This window comes from Ochotona princeps, chromosome 28, assembly GCF_030435755.1.
Source record: "Ochotona princeps isolate mOchPri1 chromosome 28, mOchPri1.hap1, whole genome shotgun sequence".
Classification (NCBI taxonomy): domain Eukaryota; kingdom Metazoa; phylum Chordata; class Mammalia; order Lagomorpha; family Ochotonidae; genus Ochotona; species Ochotona princeps.
Window position 1 is genome coordinate 11,759,156 of NC_080859.1, and position 14,526 is coordinate 11,773,681.

Sequence of the window (14,526 nt, forward strand, 5' to 3'; positions counted from 1 at the left end):
TATTGGAAAGTCAGATTTACAGAGAAAAAGAGACAAAGATCTTCTGCTAGTTCACCCCCAAGTGGCTGCAGCGGCTGAAACTGAGCCAATCTGAAGTCAGGAGCTTCTTCTGGGTCCCCCATGCAAATGTAGGGTCCCAAGGCCTTGGGGCATCCTCTACTGCTTTCTTACCATAAGCAGGGAGCTGGATGGGAAATTGAATAGCCAGGACACGAACTGGTACCCAAAAGGGATCCCAGTGCTTAAAGAGAGGATTACTCAATTGAGTCGTCATGCCTGGCCCTGCTTTTTTCTTAGAACAAGCAAGCCAATATACTAGGAAAAGCGGTATCTGATAGTCTCTATTGGTTTAAACATTTCTGCTTTTTAAAAAACCTGCACAGAAAACAATATAGGAACTAGATTATACAGATTGACTAAACTTAGTTGTGTTGTTCTTGATTATTCTTATTTTACCATTCATTGACAATCTCATCACACTGCAGGTTGAGCAGGCCCGTTTGAAAGCTACCAGAACAGAGTGCCATCTCTGGCACAGGCCAGTCCATGTCACGCAGAGACCTGGGGAGTGAGTGAGACATGTGGACAGGGGACAGGGAAACCTCTGGGCTGTTGTTCCTGCAAACCAGCTGTTTAGCTGTGGAAGAGACCATTTAGGATCCTCCAGGCCATATTCAAGTGCACGAAGGGTTTTCATATGTAATGATTCATGTTATGCCAGAGGGCAGAGCCAGAGGTATTTGAGGAAGTGGATGGCAGGACTAGCATGGTGACTTAACAAATGCTGTCAGCAATCAAAATTCCAAAGAAGAGCAGCAGGCTGTGGAGCCTCTGCAAGGGCTCAGAGCACATCTGCAGAACTTGTTAGGAACATGCATAAAGGGTGCTGGACTACGCTGGCAGCTGCCCTGAAGCCACTGCTTCTTCAACTGGCCAGACCTCGCTAACACAGGCAAAACCTTTTAAACAAATGCAGGCTCCTAGACCTCCACTTGGATCTGTAGACGCAGAAGCTGTACCCGATAGACTCCTGGGAAATTCTTAGGGAAGTTGTCAATAACCTTGGAAAATGAGCAGAGGAAGTAAACTCCAGTGTCTGAAGCATCTGTGATGACAGATGCTGCAAAGCCTAGAAAGAGATCCCATTCTGTTACGGCATGTATACTTGAATAGCTACTTAATAGAACACAGTTCATTACTATTGCTCTTTGTATCATTCCAATTTTAGTACATGTGCTGCCGAAGCGAGCACCATTACTATGGTTCTTTAAAAGTTTAGAAACAGACAGTTATTTGAACATGAACACACAGTGGAAGCATCCAACAATTTTTAAAGCAAGGTTGACTTTGAGCTTGAAACAAGAATTAGCCTCACGTGATGAAAAGGAGCCATGGGCCTAATTATGAAATGTGAACCTGTCAAATTGCCAAACAGATAGCATGTTTGTGCCTAAACTATGCACAAAATTGGTGATTCATTCTTTCCAATTGCAAATCACATATTGGTTTAATGTGGTGCTAAATACATGTTTATACTGAAAGAGGACTTTAGTGGGCCCTTTGTTATTGTGAAATGCTCTTTTATTTTTGTGAATGTTGCTGTTTGATGACCATGTCAGTGAGCTCGTAAATAGGGTAGGCTAAAGGCCCCTTCCCTGGTTTCTAGTGGCTGCAGTTTTGATATGGCCATTGACGTCTACTGAGTTCCTCTCCCAAGTGCGCCACGTTCTATGGAACGTTCTTGATCATTGAATCAAGACCAGGACCTGAATTATAAGCCAAGGAAACTAGAGCAAGAGCTATCAGCCAGTTGAAGATAATCATTGGCAGTCTTTTTCACTTCTAACTGCTGAAAAAATTTTTCTTAATTTCCTTTATGCCATCCAATCCTTTAGGTATGCATGCTCATGAACACACTTTTGCTTTTTATCTGTTGGTTCTGTTTGCTTATTTCGCATTTACACATTTAATAGATACCTAGTGGGAGCTAGCTTCAGGTGTACAATGAATGGCACAATGTTAGCTACCAATTAAATAAGATCCCTGCTTTTTTTGACTATTTTTTTAAAAGGCTTATTTATTTATTTATTTATTTATTTATTTGGAAAGGCAAATCAGATTTACAGAAAGGAGAGACTGAGAAAAGATCTGTTCACTGGTTCATGCCTCAAATGTCCTCAATAGCCAGAACTGAACTGATCTGAAGGCAGGAGCCACTTCTGTGTCTCCCTCATGGATGTAGGGACCAAACGTTTTGAGACATCCTCTACTGCTTTCCCAGAACACAAGCAGGGAGCTGGAAGGTAGATGGAGCAACCAGGAAATGAAACAGCCACTGTATGGGATTATGGCACTTGCCATTGAGCCATCGTGCTGGGCCCTAGTCTATTTTCTAGTAAGAAAAAGTAGTGATGACCTTGCAATTAAATGCACAAGCATTTCAGCTGTTGGACAAGGGCTTTGCAGATGATCAAATGGGTCAGAGAATTCATAGGGAGAACACCTTCCTCTCAGTGAGATACTGATAAAGGGAATGATTTGAGCTGTAACTTAAACACTGTAAGCTGCTATAAGAGAATAGCCAATGACCCCACAGCAGGTTAGCTGGGCAGTTGAAAGGCCAGTGTGCTGCCATTCTAGTGCAATGCTAGACATGCAAGATGAGGTCCAAAACAAGGCAAGGGCCAAGTAACACCAAACACAATAGGGGTCTGACTTTATTCTAAGCTAACTGTGTTCCAGTTAGGGCGTGTCCAACTTGGCATTTTGTAAAAATAATTTAAGTTCTGTGTGCGCCCCAGTCAGGTATGAGTGGAATAAGGAAGGCTAATTGGGCGATTCGATTGCATTAGCTCAGTTTTGGGGATCACCACTATTTGGTAGAAAAAAGCTTTTTTGACTAACTGCATGACAGTTATGTACAAGCAGCAGAAACTGCTGGCAGAAAGTCAAATATGTGGGACACAGAATCACTCCTGAGCTTGAAGCTTCCAGTCCAGCTGTTTCGCTTTTCTCTTCCCTTAGTTCTTGGCTGCAAATTACAGGCTTGGATGTAAGATCAGGTTGTCTGGTTATTGGCAGGTCCAAGTCATTTGCCCCAATTAAAATCCAGAGACCAACCCTCAACCATGTGTACCTTTTCCATCCCAAGAAGAGCCCAGGCTCCTTGTTGTTACCTGCTCAGCTGTCTACTCCCCAAAACCTAGAGACTTGAAATTTTATGCATAGAGGGACACAGAAATGATCACAAATTTAAAAAATGTAGACAATGCCTTATTGGTTTCTCTCAAGGAAGGCAAAGTGATGAAATCTCCTTTTCCTCTTAAATCTCCAGGACAGTCAGAAGGGTGGGACACATTGTCCAAAATGTTTTGTCCAAGGGAAGTTCATGTGGTTGTTGAGGAAAATAGGATGAAGCTGAAATGTATTGAGCTATTGCTATGTGCTGAGGGTGGTGAATGAAAGAACTGAGAGACAAAAAGGAATGGGATCGAGTGCCCACAGACAGTGAGGGGCCAGCCTAGCAGTGGTGCTCCCTCCCCAGGGGAGAGGACTTGGTAGCCCATTGAGAGCCTGTTCACCTGGGGTCCATGCAGCTGGCAGGAACCTGCCTCACTGGCTTCTGGCACAGCCTCCCCTCTGGGCTCTGTCCTCGTGGGTGTTGAATTTGACTTGAATTTGGGCCTGATTTTAGTTCCACTTGGCTTCGGTTTAGTTCCCACTCAGGCCTTTGTTAATAAATTCTTCATAAATAAGTGGTTGCCAAAACCAAAAGAAAAATGTGCTCTTCCATTTCCCTTTCTCACCCGAATAGTCCAGTATGTGTTGGTTTTAAGAGCTGCCACCTGCCTATCTGAGGGTCTTTCATGGTCTCTGAAGGGGCCATGAGGATGACAGAGCTTCCCTCCCTGTGGTCTGACCCTTTAAGTGCTAACAGCATCCATTGGTTGGCTGACCTTGTCATAGGTGCATCCTTGGTCACAGCAGGCGCCAGGGGATTGCTCGTCTGGCGACTGATTTGTCCTTGTATGTTTTTTCTCTAAGTGTGTGTGAAATTATAGGGTTTGGCTTTCCTTTTTCATACACATACTCCTCATTTATGAAACCCAAAAATGATCCCTGAAAGAAAAACCACACAGAGCAGAAGGACCCCAACATGGGGTGGGGGTGCTGGATGACAAGCCGTGGTTCCCAGACCAGCCCTCTGCAGACCATGTTCTATACGGTCAGAGAGCTGCACTTTTATGACTCGAAACTGTATTTCTGGATACTGTGCCATGGTTGCCCTAAAGTGCATCTCTGTCATAATGCCCCTATTGTGTGTCTATATTCTTGAGCTCAGTTACAAGTTTGAGGCATTGTGTTGTGTTGCTCTGATGCCTTAAACAGGGAAGACAATACTTACAATGCTAAAAATAAATAAATCGGAAACACCCAATGAACCAAAGGGAATGATTTTCTGTCATTTCTTTGGTTGAAAACCTTGGACACTTTATTCTCAGGGATTGTATAACTGTAGAGTAGTTAGCTTGGTTGCTGTCCCTTGACTGTGGTAGTATGAGGAAGAGGTTTCCCTTTGACCTGCGGTTTAAATATGGCTTCTCAACAGATACAAGACAGGTAGACCTTAGCATTTTTTTAGTATTTTATTTTTACTGGAAAGTCAGATATACAGGGAGAAGGAAAGACAGAGGAAGATCTTGCATTGGTTGATTCACTCCTTAAGCGGCCCCAATGGCCTGAGCTGCGCTGATCTGAAGCCAGGAGCCTCTTCCGGGTCTCCCACATGGGTGCAGGGTCCCAATGCTTTGATGAATCTGAAAACAGTCATACTTGACTGCTTTTTCGGGCCACAAGCAGGGAGCTGGACTGGAAGCGGGGCTGCCAGGATTAGAACTGACATCCATATGGGATCCTGGCACATGCAAGGCAAGGGTTTTAACCACTAAGTTACTGCGCTGGACCACTAGGCCTCAGCATTTTATAATTGGGAGTTTTGTGTTTGATGTTAAAGTTAAAGCAGGCTTGATTCTTGGGCCAACAGTAGGGAGAAAGAATAAAGGAAATTTTGGATACATTTGCTGTTCATAAAAAGGGTGGGGAACTTCATTTTTTTTTCTTCCAGAAAAAACTATCCTTAAGAGATAATGGGGGTGGGAATGGGGAAGGGAATAGTGCAATGACTCAACTGGGCACCTGTTTGTATCCTGACCACTCTACTTCCCTTCCAGCTGCTTGTTTATGGCCTGGAAAAGCTGTGGAGGATGGGCCAAAGCCTTGAAACTGTGCACCCATGTGGGAGACCTGGAAGAAGCTCCTGGCTCCTGGCTTCTGATCAGCTCAGTTCTGGTCATTGTGGCCATATCAGAAGTGAACCAGTGAACAGATCTTTCTGTCTCTCCTGTCTGTGCAATGTGCCTTTCAAAGAAAAACAGATAAATCTTAAAAAAAAACACACAATGAAGTACTCATTTATATTAAAGTGAAAATGACTGAACACAGCCAAATTATGATTTTTCCTAGAAAAAAAAAGTGGTTTTATACAGAACAAATCTTTAGGTGGAAGAAGAGACTCTTCTAATTACTGATGAATCTATATATTTGTGTGCCTGTTTCTACTTCAGATACATACTGTCTTCCCAAAAGATTTCAGGTTGCACGTGAATTAAGAAAATAAGTTAAAAGTGAGTAAGTAAGAACAGTAAGATGACTTTCAGGCCTGGGAATTTCATCTTTCAGCTAAAGGGAGAAAAATTTCTATTTTTGTTAGAGAACTCTTACCTTAAAATTTTAGTGGAGGGGTGGGTGTTTGGTATAGTGTTTAAAATGGTGCTTTAAATGGCCATATTGCATATTGGAATGCCTGGCTTCAAGTCCCTGCTCTGCTTCTAATGTCAGCTTCCTGCTGGTGCGCACCCTGGGGAGCACCAGGCGATGGCTCAGGCACATGTGCTGCTTTACCCACATGAGAGACCTGGGATGAGTTGGCTTGACCTCTTGGCTTTGACCTCTTCCAGTCCTGCTGTTGTGGGTCTTGCAGGGAGTGAATCAGGAGATAAAGGATCTGTGTCGGTCTATCTTTAAAATAAACAAAGCAAATAAATCTGCAAATCTTTTAGGAAAATTGGGGTTTTATGGAGAGAAATTGCATGGGAACACCAGAACAACTTTCCAGAACACGTTATATAATTTATTTTTCTGGTGAAAAAAAATTTTTTTTTTAATGTCTTAGCTTGTACTGGGATCTTTAGGACGATTTACCAGTAAGGGTTGGTACTGCCGGTACCTTCTCTTTGGTTACTTATTAACTTCCCATTACAGTGCGGCTTGTCTTCTAGGAAGGTCCAAAGTTCTATCAATGTGGTTTCTGATGATTATTAAATGTAAGGCTTCAGGAGAATGCCAAACACCACCTGAAAACATGAATTTTGTGTTTGAAACAGTGAACGTTGAGAACACTGGCTCTGACATGAGTGTTAAACAGCTTCCTGTGCAGGCACAGGACAGGGCTGCCCATGTAGGTGGCTGTTGATACCATGTCTGTGTCCGTATGGTTCTACATGCGTCCCTTCTCCTCTTCCTATGGTTTCCTTCCTACGTCCAGCTGTCAGAGGAGAGATCAAATGCTCCCCCAGCGGAAGCAAGAAAGAGTTAAACACTACATCTGTGTCTCTCTACTGACATGGGGCTCTTAGGAAAATTTCACAAGAAATAGAATCACAAGGTAAATTGTTTTTGGTATAAAGAAATTTAAATGCATGCCTATGAGGTGGTCTTCAAAAGTTCATGAAAATTACCTGTTATGGAAAAACATAATGCATAGATTTAGCAAGTACTTTGCACCAGAATTAACTTCTTGTAAGTAGCCTTTCCACAAACTCTTTGATGTAGTTGCAGCTGTCTCTTGTAGTTTATTGGGGATGATGATTGTTCAGGATCCTGAATCGAAACTGAATGCAAGGTGAAGTTCCAAGTTTCTATCTTTGTGGAATAGTAAAAAAAAAAAAAAAAAATTAAGTTCTGGATGGTATATTTACCTTTCTCTACTAGAATCCTGAATAGTGTCTAGAATATTCCATGTGTCCAAGAAATGCTGTCAATGGAAATACACAGCACAGTCTCTCTTCTGGAGCCTGGTGCCCTTTTTCTCTACTGAAAATCCTTCACTTTCTACTGTGATGGAAAATCAGAAAGCTCCTTATTGAACTGTGTAGGTCAAAGATACCTGGCACTGGGCTCAAAATGCCTGGATTCAAAACCCACACACGTCCCTTACAAGTTAGCTGTGCAAATGTGAAGCAATTGATTGCTTTCTCTGTGCCTGTTTTCTAAACTGTTCCAGGGATTGTTGGGAGAAGTAAATGAGATCTGTGTTATCATGGCACAAGACACTCCAAATGCTGACACTTAGGGGGCTAGCCATGGAATAGTGGCCCCAGCCTCAGAAAAGGCTCAAGATTGACCTACTCACTTTCTTTTTTTTTTTATTAATTCATTAATTACATTGTATTATGTGACAGTTTCATAGGTGCTTGGATTCTCCCGACCTACTCACTTTCAAAAGGAAATTTCCTTAAGGCATGCCTACATTTATGTCTGACTCTTAAAAGTTTTATAATAATGAAAAGAACATTGAAAAGAAATCAGCAGTCCCTCCCAACTATTTGATTCAGGAGTAAGATTGGCTAATGTCTCAGTTCAAAAGATTGAGTTATCTTCTATAAAGTACAAGGAGTTTATTTGTCTGAAAACAAAGCTCATTTTATAAGCCTTAACGCTGTGTTATTTACTCTTGGATTATTTTTCTTTAACAAATGTGCCATTCATTCAACAATGTATTAAGCAACCACAATATGATAGTCCTGGTGTTGGGTGCTAGGGTGCAAAAGTGAAAGACATAGAACCAGTTCCTAAAGAATCAAAAGTAAAAATGGGCAGAGGCAATGCCCCTGGGTGCTTATGCCAGGTTCTGCACCTCCTCAATTCCTGTGCCACTGCTGTTGCTCTCCACACCCCTATGACTCCAGAGCACTGCAGTGCCTGATTTAATCCTCTCGGGAGGATCGCTGGTCAGTGGACACCCCAATATGCCAAGGCTCTTTATTGTTTGGTAAGTGGCACAGCTCAGAGACCCCCAAGAATTGTCACCTTCTTCCTCAGTGCTCTAGTTCCCCCCTGAGGGACACCCCTTAAAATACCTCTCCATGCAGCTATTCCAGGTCAAGGTCCTTCCATGTCCTGTTCCAATGCTATCTGTTCTAATTGCTCTGGGAGAACCATTGTCAATTATTCTGAATATCACCACTAAAATGTTAGTGCATCCCCCAACTCAAGTGTCCCAGTGACTTATTCGACTGTAGATAGCTTTTAGGTATTAATGACAATCAAATTTAACTTTAAATGACAAAGTCTAACTACCTTTTAAGGTTCTTGTTGAAACTAAAATGGAACAGCCTAAATACATGTACAAAAAGAGATGTCCTAGCATTGTTCTTAGCAAAGGTAAATGTTACTGGAACTGACCTAAGGTCAGCTCTTTTCTTTTGAACTAGTTAAGTTTTAAAAGATTCTCTCTGCCTTTCAAATGAGAGAGAATGGGAGAGAGGGAGGCTGTGGAGGCTGTGGATTCGGCTCAAGCTGAATCCAGGAACATGAAACTCTATTCAGGTCTCCTAGATGGTTGGTAGAGGCCTGAGCACTTGGGCCTTCGTTCTCTGCTTTCCCAGGTGTATCAGCACGGAGCTGTAGAACAGCTGTGACTAGCTCTTGGACTAGAATTGGCATTCTGATATGGAATGATACCACTGCAGGTGTAGAGTTCACATCACAACTCCAGCACACAATCATTTCTTTTGTAAACCCAGTGCCTTTATGAACACAAATAACAATATCAAGACAATTACTTTATAGTTCCACCTTGAATATTGGATGAACGTCTCATTTTAAGAGTTGTATTTTAGAGTCATAAAACCAACACTTGGGGCATTCTTACAACCTAGCCTATTATTTTTCAGCTAGTTAAATGTTATTAGTATGTAAGAGGTGTAATGGGCCCATCTATTCTGGGAGCCTTTAGGGATTGTTAATAGGCAGATATAAAAATAAAATAGCTGTGGATACTTTTTTTTTCTACCAACATTGATTCAAAGTTATTCAAAATTTTGAAGTTATAGCACAATTACAATGAAAAGAGAAATTTGTCATGAGCAATGTAAACCAGAAATGTATTATTACAAGGTCTGCATATTTTAACATGAGGATTTGGACCTAGATTTGGGACCTACCTGTATTTTGTTTGCTTGTTTGTTGCAAACATTCGAAAATCTAAAAATCCAAATCAGTAAAACAAAACAAAAGACATTTCTGGAGGGCAAAATTATCCATCAGTGTGACATAGTTCTGAAAGCAGCAGCAGCCTGGCGTTTATGCTAAAGAAAATTGATGAGATCCTGTATCCTGGAAAAGAGAAATGGCACTCAGTTGGTTCATCTGCTAAGTAATTTGTATAAAAATCAGTGTGCTTTTTGTCATAAAGATAGTATCCTACAGATACTATTAATTGATACTGATCATTGAGCTGTGGTGATTTGCTGAAGCCGGAAGTATGCAGGTGACCAGAGCTAAGAATTCTGTACCCTTTTGAAGCCTTTGTCAAGACTTCATTTCTTTTAAAGCTAACTTTTGGTCAGCGAAAGTTCTAATTCACAGAAAATGTTTTGCAAGAGAGCTAAGCGGAAAGATTGCCCATAGTTCCTAGCACCTACTAAAAGGAGCACTACAGATGTATTGTTTGGTATGGAAACTCTTACATTTGACAAAAGACATGTTTTCATGTATGCCATTAAGTGGTTTCTTCCATGTTGTATTTAGGACTGTATTATATTTCACTGTGGGCATAAATCTTAATCTGTGTCATCAAGCTCCAAATTTCTATTACTGGGCATTTAGGTTACTAGTTCTCTTTTTTCTATTGTGACGGACTTTTGTCTCTTCCAAGAGTTTCATTTTTTTTTTCTTAAAGATTTTATTGTTATTGGAAAGCCGGATATACAGAGAGGAGGAGAGACAGAGAGGAAGATCTTCCATCCGATGTTTCACTCCCCAAGTGAGCCGCAACGGGCCGGTACGCGCCAATCCAATGCCAGGAACCAGGAACCTCTTCCGGGTCTCCCAAGCGGGTGCAGGGTCCCAAAGCATTGGGCCATCCTTGACTGCTTTCCCAGGCCACAAGCAGGGAGCTGGATGGGAAGTGGAGCTGCTGGGATTAGAACCGGCGCCCATATGGGATCCCGGGGCTTTCAAGGAGAGGACTTTAGCCGCTAGGCCACGCTGCCGGGCCCAAGAGTTTCATTTTTTAAAAACACTAATGTGCTGTTATTCCTTTGGGAAAGTTAAGACTATAATCCCTTCTCAGATATAATTTTTTTTTGCAAAAAAAACATGGCAGAAGGAAACAAGTTACAATGAAAGCATTATCAAAGTATTCAAAATGTGTGATAAGTGCTTATTGAAAATATTTGATCCAGAACTACAATTTTTTAAAAGATTGATTTATTTTAACTGGAAAGTCAGATTTACAGTGAAGGAAAGACAAAGATCTTCCATCTCCCGATTCACTCACCAAGCAGCTGCAATGGTCGGTGCTAAGCCAATCCAAAGCCAAGAGCCAGGAACTTCTTCCTAATCTCACTTGCAGGTGCAGGGTCCCAAGGGTTTGGACCATCCTCAACTGCTTCCCCAGGCCACAAACAAGGAACTGGAATGGACATGCGACAGCTGGAATATGAATCTGAGCCCACATGGGATCCTGGGTGTGCAAGATGAGGACTTTAGCCACTAGGTTACTATGCCAGGCCCAAACTACTGCAATTTTAAACAGGAATGAGTATAGCTGAATTGAAGTGCCTGAAACAATTGCAATGCACTAAACAAAGTGATTTCTAAGATCTATGTATTCTCTTATGATTTGTTACACAAATAATAAAAAGAAATGTTATGTTTCATTTAGATGTTGATGAAAATAAAGATACCAACTTGTTCCTGTCAAAACTGCATCATTTGAACTCTATACATGAGCATTCATGGACACAAATGATGGGTTAATAATTTCTGTGGAGATCAGATAAACGTGGGAGCATTTGAAAACAGCTATAAGGGAGCAACAAGTCTACCACCCAGAAATCAGCAATATGGACTTAAAATAACAGGGTGATCCTAAGCTGGGTGAAGCCAGTGGAGGTTGAGAAAATGTAATCTGCAACACAAATAGACAAGCCCAATGAGTAATGGTGGAAGAAACCTGGGAGGAGTTGTGGGAAGCTAATTATGAGTAGGGATGCAGAGGAATGGAAGAGCAGAGAAATACCCTGCTATTTCAGGCTGCGAATGAGAAGACATTGTGTTATTGAAAAGGGGAGGATAGTCTTTGCTCCTAACTTGGTGAAACCCAAATGACCCTGCCTCAGCAACCAATCACAAATATTCTCTTCTCCCCAACCCAGACTGGCAGTTCCCCTCACACAGGCCCACCTGGTGGCAGCAGGCCAGCTTTACCAAGCTTGCTGTGTTCTTAGGGATACTGTCTCAAGGCTGGGCAGGATGGAGATCTCTTCAGCACTCCTCCTTTTGGGTTTCCACAAAGCCATGCATCCCACAGTTGCCTCTTGCTTTCAGGTACCTTGGTGGGGTTGCTGCCTACATGTTCAAAGATATGCTGATCATTTCTGTGACTTAGTGGGCTGGGGGGAATAGCAAGGACAGAGGTCCAACAATCCAGAAAGACTGTTTCCGCTCTTAATTCTGCGTGGTTGGAACCAGCCTGCAAGTTTCCACAAGACTTCACTGACCATGGCGAAGCGAAAGGAATGCTACTGGAAAGTGCCACATGGGATAGGCTGGAGGGACAGCCCCATCTCAGCATGGCCTGAAACCTGTCACCTGTCAGCTCTTTCTGGGAGCGTTTAAATCCTCCAAGAGTTTCCCAAAGAAAAAGGAGTCTTGCCATCATCCAGAGGGTCCAGACTCCCCCTGGGATTGAAGAGGTACCATATGTGGAAGACCCCAACTTGACCCCCAGAGACTGGCCTGTGGTCTTCAGGACCATGTGTAATTTGCATCAGAATTTATTAGTTCAGCTTCTATGCATTGATTATTTAGCCCTGAATATAGAAAGAGCAAATCTGTTTCTATTTCCCCTCTAGTACTCAGTCATATTCATGTCTATATATCCACCTTAGTGTTTAATTTCAATTCTTTTTTAAGTAATTGCTGTGAAAATGACAAACACTTCTTGGTGTCATTTCTAGCCCATTTTCTAATGAAGGGTTTCTTTTTAATTGTTTTGAGTTCTTTATATATCCTAGCTAGTACTTCTTTGTCATATGTATGGTTTACAGATATTTCCCCTAGTCTGTAGCTTGTCTTTTCAACCTCTTTACAATCATTTGTTCTCAAGTGTTTTCATATTTTTTCATTTTAATGAAATTTAGTTTATCAATTTTCCCTTTTATGGATTGTGTTTTTAGTGCTATGTTTAAGAGTTCTTTGCCTAGACTTTAACCCCAAAGATTTTATCTTATATTAGTTTTTTGTTCATATGGTTAGGATATGACCTAGCTTTAATTTTACAGTTACGTTTAGGCCACTTATGTTTCATTTTTGCATAAGATATGAGGCTTACGTTGAGAATATTCATTTTTGCCTTAGATTTTAATTGTTCTAGTTCTGATTGTTGTAGAGATCACCATTCTTCCATTGAATTGCTTTTGGGCCAAAATCACAAGTCAACTGGTCTGATGCTATTTCTAGGTTTTCTTTCCTTCTCCTATGTTTGTTTCTGTCCATCCCTCCACCAATACCACATGATTTTGATTACCAAATCTATGAAATAAGTGTTAACAGATTCATCCCTCCCACCTTATTTTTCATTTATAAGTGTTCCAGGTTTTGAAGTTTATCTTTTCACATACATTTCATAAAGAATTTTGCCTATAAGTAATTCATTATATTTTGATTCTCCCTATCTATGAACACACTGTATTTCTTAGATTGTAATTTTTATCAGCATTTCATGATTTCCATCATAAAACCGGATATATTTTCACCTAATTTTTTTCTTGATTCTAAGAGGCATTGTGTTTTAAGTTGTGATGTTCATGTGTAAAATGCTACAATATAGAAATAGAATTCATTTAGCAAAAATCCTGAGTTCAGCAAAATGTGACTTGACTGAGCTTAACATTTCCACCAGTTTTCTTGCAGATTTCTTAATTTTCCTTATAGATTGGGATATCCTCTGCACACAGAGATGGTCTTATTTTGTCCTTTCTAACCAGTATGCTTTCTTCTTTTTACTTCTCGCATTTTTGTTCTGGCTGGGACTTCAGTTCTGTGGCTGAGCAAATGAGATGACAGAAGACATCTTTGTCATCTTCCTGATCATTAGAGAAACCATTCAAGGCTTTCATCATTAGATACAATAATGACTTTGTAAAGTTGAGGAAGTTCCCTTCCATTCCTGGTTTACTGAGAATTGTGCTATGATAGATGCCGACTCTTGTCAAATGCTCTTCCTCATCACCTATGATCATGTGATTTTTCCCTTTATCCTGTAGTATGGTAGATTACATTGACTGATTATCAAATATTGAACTAACCTTTATATCCCAGGAATAAACACCACTTGGCCACAGTGAGGGAACTCATAAAAGTCATGGATATGTGTATTAAGAAGAAACTTTGCATGAATTAACACATTTTTGGCACCAAAATGAATTATCTATCTTCAATTCCTTTTTCTACAAGACTTTGAAGTCCCTTTGTATGATTTCTTCTTTAATATTGCCGTATTCTATTTGCTAAATTTTCTTAGAGACTTTTAAGATGTATTTTCATGAGGGATAGTTGTAATGTTCTTTGTATGATAGCTGTCTGCTTTCAGGATAATCTTAGCATTGTAAAATGAATTTGAAGTGTTCCCCTACAGTTCCTGGAAGAGGTTATGTGAAATTGGTTATTAACTCTTCTTTAAATATTTGAGACAATTTCCCAGTGATGTCTATTGGGCTTGGAGAGTTCTGTTTTAGGACTTATGCGTTAAAAGTGCAATTTTCTTAACAGTTACTAGTCTGTGTACACTATGGATTTCATACAGCATTGATTGTGCTGCTTTGTGATTCCCATGGAGCTGATCTATCCTCATCCAAGTTCTAAGAACTCCATGTGTAGAATTGCTCAATTGAGGCCGATGCAATGGCTATACTTGTTAATCCTCCACTTCTGAATGCCAGCATCTCATACGGGTGCCAGGCTGTGTCCCGGCTGTGTCCCGGCTGCCCCACGTACCTTCCAGCTCCCTATTTGTGGCCTGGGAAAGTAGTGGAGGATGGCCCAAGGCCTTGAGACCCTGCCCCTGAGTGGGAGATCTGGAAGATGTTCCTGGCTCCTTGCTTTGGATTAACTCAGCTCTAGTTGTAACCGTTAGAGGAGTGAATCGCGGAAGATGGAAGACCTTTCTCTCTGTCTCCT